The sequence below is a fragment of the Ascaphus truei genome, chromosome 1 (genome assembly GCF_040206685.1).
Source record: "Ascaphus truei isolate aAscTru1 chromosome 1, aAscTru1.hap1, whole genome shotgun sequence".
NCBI classification, from domain to species: Eukaryota; Metazoa; Chordata; class Amphibia; order Anura; family Ascaphidae; genus Ascaphus; species Ascaphus truei.
In genome coordinates, this window is record NC_134483.1 from 19,104,124 (window position 1) to 19,104,773 (window position 650).

Sequence of the window (650 nt, forward strand, 5' to 3'; positions counted from 1 at the left end):
AGGGGCCTGTATCTCGGGAAGCAGGGGGTCCCCCGACCTGAAACCAACGCGGTTCAGCTCCGGAGACCCCCTGCACATGTACACTATGAATAAAAATGTATTTTAAATAATTTTTAATGTGCCGATGTTTGCGCAGAGAGAGCAGCGGATCTCTCTCTGCTGCAAACACATCTCGCCCCCGCCGGCCCATAGTATCATTGATGTGCATATACAGTACTGTATGTGTACAGTACTGTATGTTAGGGGTTATAGGGGACGGCTTCAAAGACAACAGCTCGCAAACGCCCCCATGTGTTTTTACACGGCATTGCAGTATTGCAGCCAGCGGGAATAAAATGCTTAAATCACAGCCGGGAAAATAACGCAATACACTCCGGGCAAAAACGATACAAAACCGCACATCACCGGGATATTCTGAAATTCGCGGAACTAGCCGAGTTAGAATAAAGTTGGTTGCCTCTGTACATGTGTATTGAGGCTTCCTTACAAGCTGTGGGGAGATCATTGATGAACACTGAGAAGAGTAGGGGCCCCAGAACAGAGCCTTGCGGGACGCCACAGGTGATATCCAGGGGGTTGGATTTAGAGCCTGAGATGGACACATGTTGGGATCTACCTGATAGGTAGGACTGAAACCAGTTTAAACATGC